This window comes from Macrobrachium rosenbergii, chromosome 18, assembly GCF_040412425.1.
Source record: "Macrobrachium rosenbergii isolate ZJJX-2024 chromosome 18, ASM4041242v1, whole genome shotgun sequence".
In the NCBI taxonomy this organism is placed as follows: Eukaryota; Metazoa; Arthropoda; class Malacostraca; order Decapoda; family Palaemonidae; genus Macrobrachium; species Macrobrachium rosenbergii.
Window position 1 is genome coordinate 28,209,024 of NC_089758.1, and position 24,639 is coordinate 28,233,662.

Consider the following 24,639-nt stretch of genomic DNA (forward strand, 5'->3'; position numbering starts at 1 on the left):
GTCCAGAAATAGATTGGCAACTTTTTTCACATTCACGACTCATACATAAAAAATACGGATTCTGCTGTCCATACATTATATCTCTTTTGCCGAATAAACTTGAAAACTCGTCATTAGCCTGTATTCATAGACTGTATTTGCAAAACTTCATCGTACAGTAGTCCATTTTTACCGACAAGTCGGGCTTAAAATGCTTTGCAGTCTCGCGCATGAAACGTAGATGTGATTACCAATTATATTTCTAAAAAAAAAAAAAAAAAACGCTCCAGTCATTACGAAATGCACATAGTTCTATTTTTTAAAGTTTGCGTTGGGTGTTTTTATATTTTAGTTTAGGTATTAGTGTATTTAATTAAATTACTGTTACTGTCATGATAATATGCAAACGGGTTTCACGGGAAAGATTTCGTTCATGTTAGGTAGCTGAAAGCAACGTTTTAGAAAGTTCAATTCTTTAATTTTTTACACGAATGGATTACCCTTAACAAAGCCCAACGGAATAACTGTAATTTCAACAACTTACAAATATATACTTGCCAAATCATTTCATTATTTTGAAAAAGATGAAAACACTTCGATGTGTTATAATCCATTATACGAGTGAAGTATGAATATGAACGTTTAAGATGAAAAAAATACGGGATAAATCCTATAATTACTACCTAATGCTATTCTCCTTACATTTTAATACTTTTTTTTATCTATTTATTAATTTATCCATTTATTTTTTCTTTTTTAATAAGTGAGATCTCTTCTTTCTTTATTTCCCCTCACCTGTTAACTTCTTCCTAATGAACACCATAATATTCTTTGGAAGCTTGAACATCAAGTCAATGGCCCCTAAGGCGGGCTTGTTCGATATGAATATGGTTCATCTTCTGAATAATAATAATAATAATAATAATAATAATAATAATAATAATAATAATAATAATAATAATAATAATAATAATAATAATAATAAAAATAATAATAATAATAACATTGGTGAATAATATGGCTGCATTATGTGAATTGATTTTATACTTTTTCTCAATTTTTCTTATCATAATAATAATAATAATAATAATAATAATAATAATAATAATAATAATAATAATAATAATAATAATAATAGCAATTGCTGTTTGAACGGCATTAAGCTTGTAGAGAGTCTTCTCTATTCTTCTCATTATATTCTTCTCGAGAAGAATATAACAGGGAGATTAGAGAAGACTCTCTACAAACTTAATGCCGTTCAAACAGCAATTGTTGTTAACAACGCTGCCCTAAAAGAGGGACTCCTTCCAAATAATAATAATAATAATAATAATAATAATAATAATAATAATAATAATAAAAGCACATAAAACGAAAGTTGCTGAATTGGTCTCTCGTCCCCCCCGTAAGACGAATGGGACAGACGGCCTCTCTGGGACCCACAACCGGAGCCAGCTGGAGGAGGCCCTATACGAGACTCCGGCCTCCTGTAGGAGGAAGCCGATACAAAGACTCGATCCCCCTTAAGGCCAACGCCATTGGCGAGTCGATAGAAAAAGTCGCAGGAGACTCGCGAGGTGGAGCAGCCTTCTGCAGGAGAGAGGCGCCCTTCTCTAGATTTGTCATCATATGAGACGTCAGACTCATTCTCGGAGGTAAAGCATGCCAGTGAATTAACGAGGACGAATACAACCGAAAGGATATGAGCGATCAGATAATTCGTGTGCATTTATCTATTATAAGTAGGTAGGGACAGTGACTGATATGATAGTACTGAGGTTTTTCTCGAGAAAACATAACTTCATAGTTCTTGCTTATCATAATTTATTCGATGGAATTAGTACATCTGAATAAAAATTAATTACTATAATCCCTCTTCCTTTTTTTGCTCTGTATACCAGTACGCATATATATATATATATATATATATATATATATATATATATATATATATATATATATATATATATATATATATACTGTATATATGTGTATATATGTACACACACATATATATACTGTATGTATGTGCTTGTTCATATAAATATGTAGCAAAATATATAAAATTATACCCATACTTAAATATACCTTATATATATATATATATATATATATATATATATATACACATATATATACACATACACATATACATATATATATATATATATACATATATGTATATATATACTGTGTATATATATATAATTCGTTTTTTAGCACGTTTATTTGTAAGACATTATACACGACCATATATACACTAAAACAATATTCCCTAAAAACTCTGAAACTTTATATAGTCTCTGACTGCCAAATAAACCTCTAGAAGTTACCTAATGTCGTCGGCTTTAATTTTCTTGACTTTGTACCTCGGGGTAAAAAATTTAAATTACTGACAAAATTCTGGAAAATAGTTATTGAAAAGATTGAAAAACTTTATGAAATCATCAACCATAATGCCCATCAATCTTATTTCAGGTTTAAAACGTCTGCATTTTTATTTGTGCTCATGTACAAAGGCTTTACCAAAGAATTATCAGCCAAGCATAAAGATCTAATGGATGCCCTCCCAAGTTTCTGGTAGTTTCGCATCTATTAACAACAGCCATAATAACAATGAGATATAACATCAGATTTTTCTCCAAAAAAATAAAAAAAAAATATAAAGACAAAAACAGAAGAATCCCATTACCAAGTAAAATTCCCATTTGGGTTTTTCACCGGGCTATGTAAAAAAAAAAAAAAAAATGCTTGCAAATTCTCATAGCATTCTATACCAGGAGCTGGCATTTCTGGACCATACGCGAAGGCACGCATTGCTAAAGGGTTTCATTTTTGGCGGGATTTGTGGAATTCCATCGGATAAAAAGATTAATATAATTTGCTGGAAATGAAATATGAGGGATTCCAGGTAATTTTCTTTTCATGCGAGTTGAGAGGGGGAATGATTGTACAATGGGATTTTCATATCAAGAATTTGATTATGGCTGGAATGGGTAATTCGGGAAAGGTAAAACAAATTTAGATGCCTTCACTTGAGTTATAAGTTGGCAATCTTTTTATTATTATTATTATTATTATTATTATTATTATTATTATTATTATTATTATTATTATTATTATTGACTTCAAATTTAAACCTCCTAGGAATGTGGTGTTCATTTGAAAGATGTAACAGAAGGTAATAGGAAATACGGAAAGAAGAGATCAGTTATTAGAAAAGAAACAATAACTTAACAAATTAATAAATAAATACATAAAAATGTAAGTATTAGCAGATGTGATCAAAACATATGTTGCTCATGCATAGGATACTCACCTTGTGGTATACACGAGTAGACAACTGGAGGTTATTATTCAAATGGTTTGTACTTGTGGAGAGAAGGATCGCGGTATGTCTGAGAAAAGTGTGTCTATATAGGAAGCGTTAGAGGGGAAGAGAAAAGCAAGGATGAAAAACACTGCACTGAGGAAGTGACAAAGATATTGGAAAGAAAAGGTTTTACTATGAAAAAGAGCATCGTGAAGTTTGTGTAAGGGGTCTGACGAGCAGATGATGAGCTGAGTGATGTGGATAATGTTGTGAGCGTTTCGTTTTTTCCTTAACACGAGAGTCATCACCCATGGTTCAGCAATTAAATTATGAATGTGACAATGACTGTTGTGTTGTCTGTTTTGGGAGCCGTCCCCTATCACATGATATACGTGTGTGTATATATAGATATATATATATATATATATATATATATATATATATATATATATATATATATATATATATATATATATATATATATATATATATATATATATATATATATATATATGAGCATCATTAAGCTACAAACGTCCTTTAATATCCAATTCGCTCTACCTCGGAAATAATATACTGTATTTCCATATATTTTACCGAAGGGGAATTTTTTTTTAGTTGATAATAAGTTCGTCGTTCCGTGGGCTCGAACCATATATATATATATATATATATATATATATATATATATATATATATATATATATATGAATAATCAACACGCAATCACGCGTGGAACAGAAATAAATTTCTGACACACATCAGGATCGAACTCAGGTCTTTCAATTGAAAGACCTGGGTTTCGATCCTGATGTGAGTCAGAAAATAAACAAATACACACACACACACACACACACACACACACACATATATATATATATATATATATATATATATATATATATATATATATATATATATATATATATATGCGTGTGCTTGTGTATCTGTGTGTGTGCGTGTTCGCACGCACGCAAACGAGCGGGACGGAATCAAGGCAAATCCCAGCCTGCGTATCGTATGCGCACATGCAGCACAGTAGACCCGATGACGCAACACGCTCCTCATTCACCCATCGGCTTGCCTGTCAAGGAGTGAGTACCAGTTCACCTTTAAGCGATCCTTGGCCGAGGACGCTACGAAAAACAGACCCTGTCTACGTTATTGTCTATACTGAATTAAAGTGGCATAAACAATAACGGTCTATTCACTTTATTAAAGACAGTCTACGGCGCGTTACTTCATTTGCTGCGAGGAAAAATAGCAGTAGAGAGCGTTCTGTTAGACGCTGAGAAATACGTACATATAGCTTTAGTTTTCAGTTAATTTGTTCTTCGTCTGTCTTTGTTGATTTTGATGTGATTGATATTGCATAAAATCTTGCGCATCTTTACTTAGGTTTATACGCACGCACACACACATGTGCATATATATGTGTGTATACACACACACACACACACACACACACACATATATATATATATATATATATATATATATATATATATATATATATATATATATATATATATATATAATTATATAATATATATATATATACATATATATACATATATATATATATACATACATACATACATACATTATAAGAATTCATCATTACGTCACAAATACGGATATATGAATTCTTTTTAAAGCCAATAACTTTTTAACCTCATGCCGTATGTATTCTGCCTGTTTATTGGTAAAGCTGCATGCAATAAATGCCCAGGATATGATTCCACTTTCCACATACCGGTAAATCAGGTCATCCAGCGCTGAAACCGAAATTGAGAGTAGAGAGGTTTGAAAGGTGTTTGAAAGGTGTAACAGGAGGAAAACCTCAAAGCAGTTGCACTAAGAAATAAACGTTAGGAGAGGGTGGATAGCAAGGTGGGGGAAGGAGAATATGAAAGGAGATGCAGTAAACGGAATGAAAGGGGTTGCACCTAGGGACCGAAGGGACGCTTCAAAGAACCTTAAGTAATACCTACAGGGCACCGCGTGAGGGGCACTGACGGCACTACCACCCTACGGGGGGGGGGGGATATTAGGTATAAACATATTCGACCCAAAAATTATACTTGAATCATTTCAGGCATAATCATACGAATATGTCCATCAAACTGAATTCTCATAGACACACTTCCCACGTACCTGATACGACCCCGATTTTCTCTATAATGAATCGCGTTCGAAAAAGGGGAAAGGAGCCATACTACCCGAATTCCTTTATCTTCCTCGCCATTCCTTCGTGTTTACCTGATGCTCGATTTGTCCGTCGATCCGGCAGGCGAATTAGCATATAAATCATCGAGCACTCGCCCGTTTTCCGCCGGCATCGTTGATGCAAGGTCTCTGTCTATTGAATTAATTCAAAGGCCACTCCCGTCCTTATTGACTGTTCGTCTGAGCTATTGGATCCCTCGTCTTATTACATTGCGAGGGGATTGGGTCAGATCAGGTCAAGAAAATGGACAGGCAGGTTTCGTAAACAGCAACTGGTATAAGCAGGGAAATGATAAGTATAAAATGATTGAGGAGTTGGCTTCGTTAGTGGGTAAGCTGGTTCAGAATCTGGAAGAGTTCCTCAGAAACTGAATAACTTAGAATCATTAGTTTGAAATCACTATTTTGGAATCATCACTTTGGAATCATCAGATTGTCAAGGAAATGGAGAAGCCCCTCTTGACCTGGAGTCATATCATGTATTTACCTATATTTATTTGTGAATTCAACTTTCACGAATGGAATTTTCACTAAACATTGCACACTTGTGCAGGAGAATTATGAATATATATAAATCACTAGCGTCTCATGAACCTCAAATAGAAGTGTCAGAATCTGAAGAGAGAGATTTTCGTCTCTGTGAAGGGAATGTCTAAAAAATACGAAAAAAAAAAATCCACGAAAAGTTAAGGAATTCAAGCAAATATTAGACTCGTGAGTGTATCTTAGGTTCAAGATCTTATAAATTTGAGTCACTCGCGGTTCAAGATCTTATATTTACGATTCCCCCGCATGCTCCAGATCTTGCATTTATAAGCATTTCACAGGTTAAGATTATGATTATGAATCTCTCAGAGACTCAAGATTTCATATTTGCGAGTTTTCCACAGGCTTAAGATTTTATATTTATAAGAATCTATATATACTTCCGAGTCTCTCGCTGGCTCAAGATCTCATGTTTATGAATCTCTGTCAGGCTAGAGATGATCACAATTTGTCAAGTCGCTGATATTATGAATTTATAAACACATGCAGTCTCTCTCTCTCTCTCTCTCTCTCTCTCTCTCTCTCTCTCTCTCTCTCTCTCTCTCTCTCTCTCTCTCTCTCACGTGTGGTTGTGATTGATAAAAATAAAAATGGAAGTTCATAAGTAGAGAGGTTACATATATATATATATATATATATATATATATATATATATATATATATATATATATATATATATATATATATATATATATATATATATATATGTGTGTGTGTATGTATGTATGTATGTATATATATATATATATATATATATATATATATATATATATATATATATATATATATATATATATATATAAATCACAGCCTCAAAATCTCACATTCCCGAACTACCTTCATGAAATCATCTACAGCCACTGCAAGAATGGCATAGTTCCGTAATCTATCGGTTATCCGCCGCGCATACCAGCCCTAACAGAAACGTCACTCCCAAATAGCTTAGTTACAGTTAATTACGCGACCTAAGATTAGCTAAATCACTGTATTTATTTCGCGCGTGGATTAACAAAGCGTTTCGGACGCGAACCATTCCTTTGAAGAGTGAGGGAAAATCGAGAAAAATATCCCTTTGTTTGCGGTCGGGATAATGACTTCCCTAAAAGGCGGTGGAAACGGCTTGTTGATCAATGGAGGAAAGCCATATGACACATTTGTTTGCCTTTTGAGGGATCAAAGAACCCCCCACGAGATCTCATTAACTTCAGTCGCTGCGGTTTTCGAGATTTCTTTTTTCCTGAAATGGAAAACAAATAAGGCTAACTGTCAACCCTCGCGGTCTCTTTCCCGTAACATACAACATACAGTAGATCAAGGGGAGCTCCCCGTAGGAAGAGTAGTGCCGTCAGTTCTCTTCACGCGGTGCACTGTACGCATTACTTAAGGTTCCCTGCGGCGTCCCTTCCGACTCTAGCTGCAACCTCTTTCATTCCTTTTACTGTACCTCACTTCATATTCTCTTTCTTCCATCTTCATTTCCACAGTCCTTCATTGGTTGGGTGGGTACCGTTCTCAGCTAGCACTCTGCTGGCCCCGCGTTCGATTCTCCGACCGGCCAATGAAGAATTAGAGGAATCTATTTCTGGTGATAGAAATTCATTTCTCGCTATAATGTGGTTCGGATTCCACAATAAGCTGTAGGTCCCGTTGCTAGGTAACCAATTGGTTCTTAGCCACGTAAAATAAATCTAATCCTTCGGGCCAGCCCTAGGAGAGCTGTTAATCAGCTCAGTGGTCTGGTTAAACTAAGTTATACTTACTTTTTTCCACCACCTCCTAAAAATTGTTTCATAGTGCAACTGCGAGGTCTTCCTCCTGTTACACCTTTAAATTCTTTCTTCTCTCTGAATGACCTCATAGGTCCCAGAACTTGGCCTTTGGCCTACATTTTATATTCCATTTATATTCCAAGGCGAGCTAATTCTTATTCCTTCTGTGAGAGAGAGGAGTCAGCCCATAAATGAGTGTTTCTGACTCCTGTTTCAATATTCTTATGGTCTAATATTTTGCATACAATTTCGCCTGCTAAAAAAGATGTTAGAGATTACATGGTAATGTGGTGGATAAGTACCATCATGTTTTCTAAATCCACGAGAAATAGAAAATGGAATAGTGTATTTGTTTCACTTTATAAAACTCGACGACACTAAAACCTACAATCCCACAGATTATAAACTATTTATAAAACTCGACGACACTAAAACACACAATCCCACAGATTATAAACTATCTGAAAACCACTGCAAGTAAGAACTCAGTCAAAAACAAATTGGCCTCAAGGTTCGTAAAGAGTATTCATCAGCAGCCATTTCTAATCCGAGCAGCAGAACCACGTGAGGATTTTAATACGGGCAGCAGAACCACGTGTGGATTTTTATCCGTGCAGCAGAACCACGTGTGGATTTTTATCAGTGCAGCAGAACCACGTGTGGATTTTTATCCGTGCAGCAGAACCACGTGTGGATTTCAATCCGGGCAGCAGAACCACGTGTGGATTTCAATCCGTGTAGCAGAACAACGAGTGGATTTCAATCCGGGCAGCAGAACCACGAGTGGATTTTAATCCGTGCAGCAGAAGCAGAACCACGAGTGGATTTTAATCCGGGCAGCAGAACCACGAGTGGATTTTAATCCGGGCAGCAGAACAACGTGTGGATTTTAACCCATGCAGCACAAAGCAGAACCACGAGTGGATTTTAATCCGTGCAGCAGAACCACGAGTGGATTTTAATCCAGGAAGCAGAACAACGTGTGGTTTTAACCCATGCAGCACAAAGCAGAACCACGTGTGGATTTTTTTCCGAGCAGCGGAAAGCAGAACCACGTGTGGATTTTAATCTATGCAGCAGAACCACGAGTGGATTTTAATCCGTGCAGCAGAACCACGAGTGGATTTTAATCCGGGAAGCAGAACAACGTGTGGATTTTAATCCATGCAGCAGAACCACGAGTGGATTTTAATCGGATCAGCAAAGCCACGTGTGGATTTTAATCGGAGCAGCAGAACAGCGTGTGGATTTTAATCGGAGCAGCAGAGCCACGTGTGGATTTTAATCCGAGCAGCAGGAAGCAGAACCAAGTGTGGGTTTTAATCCTAGTAGCGGGGCAGCGTGTGGATTTTATCCGGGCAGCAGACCAACGTGTAGATTTTAATCCGAGCAGTAGAACCACGAGTGGATTTTAATCCAGGCAGCAGAACCACGAGTGGATTTTAATCCGAGCAGCAGAACCAGAAGTGGATTTTAATCCGGGCAGCAGAACCACAAGTAGATTTTAATCCGAGCAGCAGAATACGACTGGATTTTAATCCGTGCAGCAGAGCAGCGTGTGGTTTTTAATCCGGGCAGCAGAACCACGTGTGGATTTTAGTCCAGGCAGCAGAACCACGTGTGGATTTTAATCCGTGCAGCAGAACCACGTGTGGATTTTAATCCGTGCAGCAGAACCACGTATGGATTTTACTCCGAGCAGCAGAACCACGTGTGGATTTTAATCCGTGCAGCAGAACCACGTGTGGATTTTCTCCGCTCGAATCAATGGTCATATTCCCAGAAACAGTGATTAAATGAGGCCTCCAAAAGCCAGGGCGCTCCCACATATTATGATTAATGTTCGCATGGCCAGTGAATGAGGAGATTAACGCACCTGGTTACTGAGGCGAAGGTGGCGGTGTGTGTGTGGACGGGAGCGAGGGATGATCAAAAGCCTTTGCCTTCAGGAGCCCGACGCCCTGGCAGAGTCGCCCAGGGCCTTCGTTATTTGGTAAATTAAGTGAGCACATTTTGGTTCTTTTATGTAGAAAGGTTTAGCTTGGGGGATTCCTTTGATTTTAATGCGAGGTCCTCTCGATTGTACCAGGTTTCAATTGGTCGTAAATGAAATTAATTTACTGAAAACAGAGGCAGGCAATGGTGTGCGTATTATATATACATATATACATATACATACATACATACATACATACATACATACATACATACATACATACATACATACATACATTATATATATAGTATATATACATATATATTTATATATACATAAACAAATATATATATGTATATGTATACAAATATATAATGTATATGTATGTATGTATGCATGTATATGTATAACTGTGTGTATAATACGCCCACCATTACCTGCCTCTGTATCAGTAAGTTTATTGCATTTACGATTTACGACCAATTTAAACTTGGTACAATCGAGAGGACCCTCGCATTAATATATATATATATATATATATATATATATATATATATATATATATATATATATATATATATATATATATATATATATATATATATATATGTATACACAGCATATATATATGTACAGTATATACATATATGTGCTGTACCTAATGATCAGTTATCGACATTATTGGTGGAAATCAACTTCACAATTACGGATGTAATAGAAATATATTTCTATCTCGCATCTGCATCAGGACCCTTACCTGAAAGGTCTTTCAAATGAAACGCTATCGACCGAGTTACTGGTGAACTGGGAAACTGGTGATAAGTCTTTGGTGTTCAATGTGGGCAAAAAAGTTAAGTATACCTTTGTTTAACCAGACCACTGAGCTGATTAACAGCTCTCCTAGAGAGGGCTGGCCCGAAGGATTAGATTTTATTTTACGTGGCTAAGAACCAACTGGTTACCTAGCAACGGGACCTACAGCTTATATTGGAATCCGAACCACATAACAACGAGAAATGAATTTCTATCACCAGAAATAAATTCCTCTAATTCTTCATTGGCCGGTCGGAGACTCGAACGCAGGCCAGCAGAGTGCTAGCTGAGAACGGCACCGACTCGTCCAATGAGGAAGTATAGACTGCGCAAATGAAACCCTTGTACTTTGAAAGTACCTAGGTTCCAACTCCTTTTATGAGAAACAATACACAAACAAGTAATGGTAGAAGTAGTATGTATATATATATATATATATATATATATATATATACATATATACATATATATACACACAATTTCGCAGGAAACTTTTATCGGAAGACTGAAAAAACGAATCTTCGCTGTCATAGAGGCCTTGTGCGTCCATTTCAAAGAAAAGTTTTGATATTTGGGACACAACTATCAAATCATTCTCCAGTGCGCTCGGATAAACCAGGAACGTCCATCTAATTAACATTTGTTTATCAAAAGTGCTGTAAAAGATAATGAATATCTGTCACGTAAGACATAACACACGGGGGCGGGGGGGGGGGGATGGGGGAGGGAATAAAGCCCACTGCCTCAGATATCGATATCTCGTGACTAGAATAAAATATAGAACAGAATATAGAACTTAGGCCAAAGGCCAAGCCCTGGGACCTACGAGGTCATTCAGCACTGAAGCGGAAATTGACAGCAGAAAGGTTTGAAAGGTGTAACAGGAGGAAAACCTCGCAGTTGCACTATGAAACATTGACAAGAGAGGGTGGAAAGTGAGACGGAAGAAACAGAATATGAACGGAGGTACAATAAAAGGAGTGAGAGGTGTTGTAGCTACGGGCCGAAGGGACGCTGCAAAGAACGTTAAAGCAATGCCTACAGTGCACCCCCTGAGCTGCACTGACGGCACTTGAGATATCTCGTGATAAAGCATCAAAGATTTATCAAGCTTGTTTCCTTATATATCTGCCATTAAAACTGTCCGGCACTAGGACCTACAGTAGCTACAACTAACATTTTCATTATGATTAAAACGGAATATTACTCTGGAATATTCACAGAGTTAAGACGAAACTTTATATTCATGGAACCGAAAGGGGGAAGGAAAATAAAATGGAAAGACACACTGAATTCTGTCTTTTAAGTTTCACTTACGTTCAAACTTACGACATGGAGTGAAATATGATAAACACTGAGATACGAGAAGCAGTAAATGCACGAATGGGGTCTTTTATTTGCTAAGGATATATTTAATAAGAAATTGTGAAGTTTCTGTTTGTATATATGTATATGTGTATATATATTTACATATATGTGTGTGTGTGTGTTTTGTAACTGTAATAACAACAATGCCTTCTTAACTTCTTTTCTAATATATATACATGTATATATGTGTATATATATATATACACATACATAACACACATATATATATATATATATATATATATATATATATATATATATATATATATATATATATATATATATATATATATATATATATATATATATATACATATATATATATATACGTAATCCAAGGTAAATCCGGAAAGGAACGACCTAGGAAAGTGAAAGCATTACTACTCCCCGTCTTGACTTATCATCGCATCTTTAAGAGAGAGAGATTAAGTGCTCTTGAATAAGCAGCACATAATGTGCAATGCAACTTTAAATTTAGGTCGAAGGGTAGAAGGATCCACTTTGGCATTAGGGGAAGATTGTAGTAGGGAATAAAGGCATTCACAATAAATATGGGTGTATGACATAATAAGGATAAAACATGGCTGCAGTTTAAGAATGAATTCTCATTACTGGTAATAAAAATAAATCACGATGAGAAACCGGGACTCTCTTTTACGTCTGGTTTATTGGATATTCTCTCTCTCTCTCTCTCTCTCTCTCTCTCTCTCTCTCTCTCTCTCTCTCTCTCTCTCTCTCTCTCCCCTTAGTTACTGTATGAAATAATATCGTCCATTGGAGAATGTTGTGTTAAACAGTTTGTATCAAACCGAACATTAAAATTCATTTTCTATTTCCAATTACATTACTATATATATTTATATATACAGTATATATACCTATATATATTATATATATATATATATATATATATATATATATATATATATATATATATATATATATATATATATATATATATATATATATATATATATATATTAGGATAATGAGTTTAACATTATCAGACTGAGTAAGCAGCTTGTCTTACATACTAATATTGTTAAATACTGTAATTACAAATGCTATGCCTTGTTATTATATTTATTAATGTAATCCGTAACATTATGCAAAAGGCCTGAATTTATTACGGAAATCTTGGTTACTTTGAAAGATAACTGTGTAGTATTCTACGGCAATTCTAAAGGTATTTATTCTTGTAATTATTATTATAATTAATATTATTATTATTATGTAATAAAAATCCACAGTTATATCAATAAATTGTATGGATATGCAAAAGTAATACAATTTATTTATATGTTGATTTTTTTACATAACAGTTTACCACGATACTGTGAATTTCTTAGCATTATTATTATTATTATTATTATTATTATTATTATTATTATTATTATTATTATTATTATTATTATTATTAAATAGAATATTCGGAAAATAAAACATGCAGAAAATGCACTATAAGGAAATGATAATAACCACACCATTCAACTCATGTAATAAATATAAGAGGAACGGGGGGACTCCTTTAACAATAGCTCCAGGAATAAGGAAGGTCCTCCTTTACAATTACTCTTGGAATAAGGAAGTTCTTCTTTCACAATTACTGCTGGAATAAGGAAGCGTAATTATTCCTCGCCAGAAATATACGGCTGGTTAGTATTGATTTTGTCATTAGGGTTCAAACGGCCAGATTTGTTATCTAACCTTTGTCGGTTAATTTTCAATCTTTCAGGAATTCTGTCTGTTGAGTTTAAGGCTGTTGTTATACCTGTTATCGTTCATACTGTTATTATGGCGTTGTTTCTTTATCTTTTTTATAATCTATAGCAACAACAGCCATAAGAAAAAGAGCAACAACAACAATGATGAAATGATCGTTATTCAGTTTATGATCGTGATAGTTATTACGTCTGCTGGTTGTTCTCTCTCTCTCTCTCTCTCTCTCTCTCTCTCTCTCTCTCTCTCTCTCTCTCTTTTACAAAAAATTCTTCTCTCTCTCTCTCTCTCTCTCTCTCTCTTTCTCTCTCTCTCTCTCTTAAAAACCTCTCTTTCTTCCTCTCTTTCTCTCCCTAACCAAATCATGCCTTCTCTCCCCCTCTCTCTCTAATAAATCATGCATCTCTCTCTCTCTCTCTCTCTCTCTCTCTCTCTCTCTCTCTCTCTCTCTAACCAAATCATGCCTCTCTCTCTCTCTCTCTCTCTCTCTCTCTCTCTCTCTCTCTCTCTCTTTCTAACCTAACAATGAAAGAGAATCCTCTCTCCTTTCGCAGAAATGACGTAAAGCGAGAGGCCACTCCTTGGTCTGCCATCTTGGAAAGTGACCCACTTCTTTTTTCTAACACTGAAATATCTCATCTTTCTCATAACTCCGGGTCGAGAAGATCCTTTTAAGCCTTTGTTATGTATGACGTCAGTTCATCTTACCTTTGTGCAATGGCGAGTTATTTTTTAATCAAAGCTTTCACTGCGAACAGTGAAAAGATAAATAAAGATCGGGAAATATCTTTTTTTTTTTACATAATCATGAAGCGCTTTGATTGTACCTAGGTGTCTGTTAGTAAGCAATAAATATTTTACGATAATTACTTTTATGATAATTTTTTTATGATAACTGTAGATTTCAATAAAAGGATCAAGTCAATATAAGTAGCAATTCATTATTTCTTTGATAAAAAATCGATTAATATTTTTTTTAATTCGGATTTTCAGGGAAAATACTAACAAAGTATCACATATCTCCTATAATGAAATTAATAAAAAATTTGAAATTATATTTTTTGAAAAAGAGAGAATGCGTATATTCTTATTAATTTTTCATACCTATAAAGGAAACTACTATGATTATAATCTGCATTATATAATACATATCTCATTACCAAAATACTTAAAAAACTCGAATGAGATAAAAGGCAAATAAACATGATTAAAAAATATAAATGAAAATACTAGCAAACAAAATAAGAAAAAAAAATTTTTTTTTGTCATAATAGACATCATACCGAATCTTTGCAAAAATTATTATTATTATTATTATTATTATTATTATTATTATTATTATTATTATTATTATTATTATTATTCAGAAGATGAACCCTATTCCTATGGAACAAGCGCACAGGGGCCATTGACTTGAGATTGAAGCTTCCAAAAAATATGGTGTTAATTAGAAGCAAGTAACAGAAGGTAATGGGAAATACAGAATGAAGATATCACTTATCAAAAAGAAAAACTAAATTTACAACCTGATAAATAAACAGAAAAAATAAAAAAAATAATTAAAATACAAATAAACAAAGTAAAAAAGAAAAAGAAATACCCTAATGAAAATAGACCCCACGTAGCAAAATGCAGTTCAGTTTATGAGAGTGGCTTCAACCACTTGCGCGGTTTATTGCAAATTTGCCCCTAAGGTAAATGTACCCAGGCCAAGGTAAGCCATAAAATCTAATTTAATATTGATTTGTACTTTACGGAGCTTCGTAAAACCGAGGTGCGGAGTTTTTTTTTTTTTTCTTTTTTTTAAGAAGTGGTTCTTACGGGAAATGTCACAGAAACTGAGGGAAGTAATTTTGTAATTTTACGGAGGAAGAGACACTGAGAAGGAGAACAATAGTTTAGGAAGAGTTGAGGAATATTAGTATATATATATTGTGGTGATGAGGATAGATACTGAGGCTATTCATTTTTTACTTTCTGTTTTCCACACACACTCTCTCTCTCTCTCTCTCTCTCTCTCTCTCTCTCTCTCTCTCTCTCTCTCTCTCTCTCTCTCTCTCTCTATATATATATATATATATATATATATATATATATATATATATATAAAATTTCTGACTCACACCAGGATCAGAGACCTGGGTTCTGATCCTGATGCAAGTCAGAAATTTAATATATATATATATATATATATATATATATATATATATATATATATATATATATATATACATACATATATATACATATATATATATATATATATTTATATATATGTATGCATATATACTGTATACATATATATACTGTATATATATAAACGAATATTTCATACTCCGTATCCTAACATACTTGCTATGATTATCGTATTAAATTTAGTAATACTTTTGAAAATCCTTCTTTTTCCTACTTTTCATACGCGGGACATCTGGTTAAGCATCTCTAAATCTGAGATATCTAGCAGAAAATACACCCTTTAATTATCATTCCATGGAAATATATATATATATATATATATATATATATATATAAATATATATATATATATATATATATATATATATATATAATATATATGAATATTTTTACTGGCGTTCAGAGACTTCTATTTCTTATTACTGAAAGTGTAAAAACAAATTACCACAAACTCCCTCTAGAGAAAAAATATATCCCTTAGACGATGTCAACGAAGAACTGAAAGTTATTATTATTATTATTATTATTATTATTATTATTATTATTATTATTATTATTATTATTATTATTATTATTATTATTATTATTATTATTATCTATTTATTTATTTATTATTATTTTTTTTTATCACAGTCATCCTATTCGACTGAGTAGTTCTTATAGTGTGGGGTTCCGGGTTGCATCCTGCCTCCTTAGGAGTCCATCACCTTTCTCACTACGTGCGCTGTTTCTAGTAGCACACTTATTATTATTATTATTATTATTATTATTATTATTATTATTATTATTATTATTATTATTATTATTATTATCATTATTATTATTATTATTATTATTATTATTAAAAAGGATGGCTGTATTAAGGGAATATATCTTATACAGTATCTTTTCTATTTTCCTTATAATTCGCTTTTCGTGCACACTATCCTTTTACCAATATGAATATCGACCAGTCGCTGACTAACATCGCTGAGCCCGAAAAGCGAATTATAAGGAAAATAGAAAAGATAATGTATAAGATAAATTCGCACAATACAGCCATCCTTTTCAATAAGACCTGTTTAAGAGAGGGTCTGTTCCCTTCATATATTATTATTATTATTATTATTATTATTATTATTATTATTATTATTATTATTATTGTTACCTTGCGAGGAGCGTAAACGGCGAAACGTTTTTCCGTCTGGGCTCAATCTCGACAACGAACAAGGCTTTCGTACCCTGCCACCAACGAAGGGAAAAGAAAAAAAAACGTCGTAGCTCGAGATCACAAAGTTGTTGTTGAGAACGAACCCGTTGCCATGACAACGGTGTACATAGAAACTAAATGTGCGCGAAGATGCGGAAGGCATTGCATTTAGACGAATTTGGAAATCAAAGTACGATATGCGATGATAGGAATGTGGAAGGAGAGATGAATAACAGTGATATGTGGCTATTTTTTTTACAATAATGAGAAATAACTTGAAATATGTATGCAGACATGATAAATTTAGAAATCAATAATGAGAAATCATTTGAAATACTTATACAGACATGATAAATTTAGAAATCAATAATGAGAAATCATTTGAAATATGTATACAGAGATGACAAATCTAGAAATCAATAATGAGAAATAACTTGAAATGTGTATACAGACGTGATAAATTCAGATATCAACAATGAGAAATAATTTAAAATATGTATACAGACGTGATAAATTCAAAAATCAACAACGAGAAATAATTTGAAATATGTATATAGACATGATAAATTTAAAAATCAACAATGAGAAATAATTTGAAATATGTATATAGACATGATAAATTTAGAAATCAGCAAAGTACATGTGAAAATATGAATGTGGAAATGACACATCTATTTTTTGAGTAGTGAAACATATGAAATATGTATACAGAAATGACAAATCAATCACAGTAGAAAGCTGAGTTTTATAAAGAAATGATAAATTACTGCTATGGGGGAGGCAGTTAATATGGTATAAAAAAAAATAATTATCTGAATGACGTTGTTCTGAAAAAACAAGTAGGGAATCGAGAATCATTACAAAAACGTGAATTTATGAATTAAATCACTAAAGAGAAAGATGTACATAAAATGCCTGGAAACACTGAAAGAGATAAAATTCTTAATTAGACATTAAAATTTAAGCAAACTGGATACCAAATTAATGAGAAAATAAAGCCTCCATAGTCTATAAACAAATATAACAAGCAAAAAAATGCGCCGAAGTTTCTTCGGCGCAATCGAGTTTTCTGTACAGCGTATAATCAAGGCCACCGAAAATAGATCCATCTTTCGGTGGTCAAGGTATAATGAAACTTTAACCACAGCCCGGTGGTTGCCTGTGATAAATCGTTGCCAGACTCAAAATTATGGCTAACTTTAACCTTAAATTAAATAAAAAAAAAAAAACTACTGAGGCTAGAGGGCTGCAATTTGATAAGTTTAATGATTGGAGGGTGGTTGCTCAACATACCAATTTCCAGCCCTCTAGACTCAGTAGTTTTTAAGATCTGAGGGCGGACAGAAAAAGTGCGGACGGACAGACAAAGACGGCACAATAGTTTTCCTTTACAGAAAACTAACAAGCTTTTTCTCTTATAGAAAACTAACAAGCTTACATAATTAATTCTATTTTAGTACCAACGAAAAGGACATGAGAAATCTGAAAAATTGGATTTGCCGATATTAATTGACAGATGTTGAAATATATTTTGAAGAGAATTGTGATATCAGTGCTTAATTTCCCCAAGGATTGAACCTTCTTTTTCTGTCTGTCTGTCTGTCTGTCACGGCATAGATAAATGACTTAGCGAGGGTGGTTTGTATTTGTATTCTAATTTTCTAAAGTCAGTTATGTCATGCTATTATGAATCGAATAATTTTCCAAATTGTATTTTCGTGAAGTGTACATTTTTAAATGCATGTAAACGTAAATATGGAGGGTAAGCTTAAGAAAATTATAGAAACAGTATACATATATATATATACACACACATATATATATATATACATATACATATAAATATATATACATATATGTATATATATGTATATACATAATATATCAATATATATAAATGTTTATTTTCTTAAGTTTACCCGCCATAATTACGTAAGCGCGCATTTAAAGATGTGCACTTTACTAAAATATAGTTTGAAAATTATATATATATACATATATATATATATATATATATATATATATATATATATATATATATATATATATATATATATATATATACATATACAGTATATATATATATATATATATATATATATATATATATATATATACACACACACACACCCACACACGAAACATCTAAAACTTCCTACCATCCAGCTACTTCGCAGAACCCGGCGCCGAGCGCCCAACAGGTGATAATGAGCCGTGTTTACAGAAAAGCCGGTTTGGTGACTGAAAGGTCTCCCCCAACAACGCATCCTTGTCTATCCTATTATTCCGAGGGACACAAGGGATGCTCCTGACTCAGATGTCTGATATGCTGTAACACCGCTGATGTGAATTCTAATTGATGGAGATACAATGGAGGCCAGTACTTCTATGTATCTCTCTCTTGGCAACGCAGTAACGGAGCATAAAGTTGGAACACACGGATGGCAACAGCGTATCTCATTGCAGTGCTCGCTTTCATCATCAGAGTCATTTTAAAGGCCTTCCTATACTTTAAAACAGCTTGTATTCATAACAAAATAGATGTTTTGTTTTGTTTAGTATCTTAATCTCCCTCTGCAGGTTTTATGTAAAAAAATTTGCCTGATGTACTGAACAAAGATTCGGTTATACCAGTTGAAGTGGAAAAATTATAATTACAAAAACATACCCAATGGAAATGACATTATAAGGAATAAAATACCCCTAAAATCTTTTTATTAATAAAATAGCTTTTGACGATGAAATGTTGTATTCTATTTTATTTTTTATAAACATTTTTCAAATTCTTTAACCACTGCCATTTAGTATTAAATATAATAACGAAACTTATCCAAACGAAAGATTACTGTAGTAGGGAAAAACACCCCGAAAATCTTTTTATTCACAAAATAGTTTATAATGATGAATTATTGCATTCCAGTTTGTTTGTTTTATATAAAAACATTTCCAATTCTTTAATCTTAACTATTTCGAGTTTTTCATTTCCATTTTCTACACACGCCTTTTTCACTTGCAGGACTTTCATTGACTCTCATGTAACCTGAAAAGCTGGTTTAAAGTACAGGAAGGTCTTCACAATGATTATGATGAAAGCGATTGCTACAATGAGTGAGGTAATGAGGGTAAACGGAGAACAGGGTGGTAAATGAATAAATGAATGTTCATTTGCAAAATAGACGAGTGAAAGCTTTTTCTTTCACATATAAATTATTTAAAGGTAAATTATAGATGGTAATACTTAGAAAATAAGAAGAGTAATGGAGAGGTATTCTTCTTTGACAGTGGAAGTTCTTTAGTATATTACCGAAATAATAAGTTGAACTGAAATGGATATCGAATTTAGGACAAAGGCCATGACCTATGAGGTCAATCAACGCTGAAACGGAAATTGACAGTAAGAGGTTTGAAAGGTGTAACAGGAGGAAAACCTCGCAGTTGCACTATGAATCAATCGTCAGGAGATGGTGGAAAGTAAGATGGATGAAAGAGAATATGAAAGGAGATACAGTAAAAAAAAAAAGGAGGTACAGTAAAAAACAAAAATAAGTTATATTTTCCAATTGTTCTTGAGTTCTTCTTTTCTCCTCTTTCTTTTTCTCCTTTCCTTAGTCTATCGAGCCTTCATTTCCATAGTCATCCGTCCCAGTGAAATGAATTTAGAACGAAAACCTTAATCTATAGAAGACGACTTCAGAATGAAAACCTTAGTCTGTACAAAGAGAGAAAGGACACAAGAGGTTCTCTGTCCCCTACGGGCTCAAGGGACCAAGAGTCCTATTTCTTAAACAAAGAAGAATCATAGAATAATAAATCTAAGGTCCCAGGGGACTTGGAAGCTACCTGGAAGACTTAAGCCTAAGCAAATTCCAGGGGAAGAAGGACTTGTCACGGAAAAAGGGAGTTTGGAAAAACACAGTGGAGTACGGTCCACATTCCCTGTCAGGAATCGTATGACCTATTCGGTAGATATATATAAGAATTTTATTCTCTGAGTGTTGCGAGGTATCAGTATTTTTTTTATTTTAAAAGGTACAGTAGGATTACAGTATATGAATAAATCATACCTCCATACATACTCGTATAGCCTCCTAACTCACTGGATGACAATAAGTACCCAGAAATCTATCTTTCTATACTAGTACCCAGACAATAAGTACCCAGAAATCTATCTTTCTATACTAGTACCCAGAAATCTTCCTTTCTACACCAGTACCCAGGAATCTGTCTTTCTATACCAGTACCCAGAAATCTATCTTTTTATACCAGTACCCAGAAATCTATCTTTCTATACCAGTACCCAGAAATCTTTCTATACCAGCACCCACAAATCTATCTTTCTATACCAGCACCCAGAAATATATCTTTCTATACCAGTACCCAGAAATCTATCTTTCTATACCAGCACCCAGAAATCTATCTTTCTATACCAGTACCCAGAAATCTATCTTTCTATACCACTACCCAGAAATCTATATTTCTATACTAGTACCCAGAAATCTATCTTTCTATACCACTACCCAGAAATCTATGTTTCTATAACAGTACCCAGAAATCTACCTTTCTATACTAGTACCCAGAAATCTATCTTTCTATACCAGTACCCAGAAATCTATCTTTCTATACCAGTACCCAGAAATCTATATTTCAATACCAGTACCCTGAAATCTATCTTTCTATACCAGTACCCAGAAATCTATCTTTCTATACCAGTACTATAAATCTATCTTTCTTTACCAATACCCAGAAATCTATCTTTCTATACCAGTACCCAGAAATCTATCTTCCTGTACCAGTGTCCAGAAATCTATCTTTCTACACCAGTACCCAGAAATCTATCTTTCTATACCAGTACCCAGAAATCTATCTTTCTATACCAGTACCCAGAAATCTATCTTTCTATACCACTACCCAGAAATCTATCTTTGTATACCAGTACCCAGAAATCTATCTTTCCATACCTGCACCCAGAAATCTATCTTTCTATACCAGTACCCGGAAATCTGACTTTGTAAATTACTAAACGATAAGATTTGAAGATGGAATAATGATGCTAGCTCGATCTAGGGAAAGCCAGCTTCTGATCATATGTGATCTTACAACAATTCAGCACGCACTGCATCAGTAATTGCTCCCTGAAATTTGGCTGGTTTCGTTCTATTATGAGGCAAAGATGTAACCAAGGTAAAGAAACGTCTGAAATAATTGCATGGAACAAGATAATTATATGGAATTCCATATTTTCCTTCAAATTCAGTAACATTTCTCAGTGAAATAAGCTGTATATAGAATTTAGGCCAAAGGCCAAGCGCTGAGACCTATGAGGTCATTCGGCGCTGAAACGGAAATTGACAGTAAAAGGTTTGAAAGGTGTAACAGGAAGAAAACCTCGCAGTTGCACTGTGAATCAACTGTTAGGAAAGGGTTGAAAGTCAGATGGAAGAAAGAGTATATGAAAAGAGGTATAGTAAAAGTAACGAAAGGGGTTGCCGCTAGGGGCCGAAGGGACGCTGCAAAGAACATTAAGTAATGCCTACAGTGCACCGCATGAGGTGCACTGACGGCACTACCTAAAAAGCTTATTGTAAAGAAAGGAAAACTCACACACAGACACACACACACACACACACACACACACACACACATATATATATATATATATATATATATATATATATATATATATATATATACATACGCACATTTGTATGTATGCATATTTATGATAATCCCAAAATGCTTTAAACCATAGTTACGATAACTGCAACTGTCAAAGTGCCAGATACATGATTTACTACTCCAGCCACCATAGACACGAAGGGTTTTTTTTTTTTTTTTTTTTTTTGTCATCTGGCTAACACAGGGCACTCTTGTACCCGGAACTTTACTCGAAATATCTGTCGTCCTTGGCTTACTTATATTTAGTTCACTTCGGCGTCAAGTAAAACGAAAATAAGTGTTTCTCTTTGATTTGTAAGTGTGAAAAGTGCCTTTGGATTTACCAGCTAACAACTGCAACCTCTTGGTAAGACTTACAATAGTTTCACATCAGTGTGTTTCTATTGTTCCTTATCAGTGCATTTCAATCATATTTGATTTTATTGCAACTGTCAGTTATAATGGTTTGGTTACTGGCATTTGCGATTGGTTGAGAATTACTGTCTATTATTCTGTAAATTTTATCTTTACTGTTTATTGTTGAGTGCATATACCTGTCCTTAAATTTTGAAATTACCCGAATCTAAATAGGTTAAGGAAAAGAATGACGTAGTCGTCAATAATAAGTGGGATATTATAGTTAGAATATTTAAGACAGTATTAACAAGGTCCATACCTAATAGCATTTATGGTAGGAAGTTTGATTACTTTAATTTTGTTGGGATTTTGAAAGAAGCAGTCCATCCCTAGTTTATGAATATTAGAATCGTAGCAACATCTAAAATGTGCAATAAACTAGTATCTCATTATCTCCTTGTTAAGTGGTTTTTACTTACATGTTTCTATTGTTTTATATGACAAGATTGTGATATGTATGTATGTATGTATGTATGTATGTATGTATGTATGTATGTATGTATGTATGTATGTATGTATGTATGTATGTATGTATGTATGTATATATATATATATATATATATATACGTGTGTATATATATATATAATCATATATATAATATATATATATGTATATATATATATATATATATATATATATATATATATATATATATATATATATATATATATATATATATATATATATATACACGTGTGCGAAATGATCACGATTATATTCGACGCTACTTTATACACATGCATTTATGTCAATAAATGACAATATTTATTGACATGGCAACCATATTGAATTCTCTCTCTCTCTCTCTCTCTCTCTCTCTCTCTCTCTCTCTCTCTCTCTCTCTCTCTCTCATCACCTAAATTCCGGAGTACTTTGGACCTTTCCCCTGTGAATTTATGTGGTGATTTTTATTTGGGAAAAGAATTCAATTGTTACATTTTTATTCCGGCTGCAGAAAGACTTTTTTTTTTTTTTTGCCCCAAATGCGTTTCAATCCTTGACAAGTGAGAGGAAGAGGCGTGAATTAGGGCAATCCATAAATAGTTAAGAGTCCCTTACATGACTTCTCATTGAAAGCAATAGTTTTATTACAAAAATATGTCAAAACTTCCATTAGCAAATCTGACTGCGAATACGAAATAAATTTTTGGATTTCTGTAATAGAATATACAATTTATGAAGAGAAATAATTTGGAAACAGGATTATCTCCCAAAGTATTCAATAAGAAAACCAACTTTAGTCATAGATTCCGAATAATAATACAAAAAGATAAATAATGCAATGTTATCATGAACTTAAATGATAAAAAAAAAATTTAACTAATGAAATGGACATATAGAGCTGAACGAAGGTATGTTGCAGCAGAGAAAAAAATATAGCTAATTTCCATCTCTGAAACGCGATAATCAATTTATTCAAATCGATGCCTCATTAGCATATCGCTGTGACAATTTTTGTTGCTGAAAAGTTGAACATTTTTCTGAAGTAAAATTCATTATCAAAGGAAA